Genomic DNA, 1,313 nt, shown 5'->3' with positions numbered 1-1,313 from the left:
TACGAATTGCCAAGACTGAATACGGGTGGAAGGCCGCACGAGATAAAATCAGTCGTTATCTCGGCGGATTGCCATAAATTAATTAGCGGTTAAGATTAGAAATATTACGTTAAGGTTAGGGATTAAGGTCTTTCAGTCCCGAGAATCCAGGGGAACCGATCCTGAGGAGGTAAACATGGTAGAATTAATTTTAGGGATGGGGAATTAATTCAAATTTGAATTAATTCCCCCGCGAAGGGCTTGACCTAGAGTAAGGTAGAGGGATCCACCAATCGACACCCGATCGATTGGTAGGCGTGATTAGGGGGTCAGCGCAACGCGACACTGACCTCCGAAAATCAGTTACGTGTTAACCCCGAGATAAGACACACGTGAGTGAGAAGTGAGACATCAAGGACTCAGACCAGGACATTCCGGAATACGAGGGAAATATTACCGCCCCAGGATGGTCCTGAAGAAAAAGAAAAGGACAGCGAGGAGGTCTACTGTGAGTTTTTACGGTTCTAATTAGAGATTTTTCCCCTTTTTGGCGGCTCCCCGATAATTATTGGCGGTTGTGATATTTTCCCGAGCCATGGAAATGGCGTCGGTTGTGTCCCCCAAATTTTGGATGGTTTTGGAGAGGTTTGTGGAGGGTTTTCCGAATAATTTCGGTTCAAATTATCCCCCAGTGCGGTTGGGAGGTTATTGGTGTGAATTTTGGGAGATTTTTAGGGGTATTTCCGTGGCGGTTCTAAGGGAAGAGGTCCACGGCCAACGAACAAGGCCCGTGGTTTTCCCTCGTGGCGCAATCGAGGCCGCCACGAGTGGCTGTATGCAACAGGTGGGAAATCGCGCGTTAGATTTCCTCGTGATTATTAATTGTTTTAAGGGGACTAGTTATGCGTCCTTACGCCTGAAATTTTGTGGGGTTGTGGGGGAGAAGGTCCCGAGCCAAATGGTTCAGGGTTTTCCGGAATCTGCCGAGCGGATTCCGAGTTATGGATTTTTTAGTAAAGTTAGATGTTTTTGGGGATTTCTCCTCGTTGCTAACCGAGCAGCGAGGCATAGTGCCGTCTCTCTCGCTCTCTCTCTCACTCGCGCTCACTCGTTTAGGGGTCCGATTCCGGGAAATTATCGATTTCCCGGGCGAAAATAATATTTCGGTTATTCCTCGGATTATCGCCAATCGATAATCCTTGAGGCCACATTCCGATGAGATTATGGGATATTAGTATGGGATGTTCAGCGATATATTCGGTACTTGTTAAATAGTTTATTAATAATATGTGATTTTTAATTTTTGATATTGAATATTGGATATTGATTTTGAT

Source organism: Fopius arisanus, unplaced genomic scaffold (genome assembly GCF_000806365.1).
Source record: "Fopius arisanus strain USDA-PBARC FA_bdor unplaced genomic scaffold, ASM80636v1 scaffold00122, whole genome shotgun sequence".
NCBI classification, from domain to species: Eukaryota; Metazoa; Arthropoda; class Insecta; order Hymenoptera; family Braconidae; genus Fopius; species Fopius arisanus.
This window is presented reverse-complemented; position numbering follows the sequence as displayed.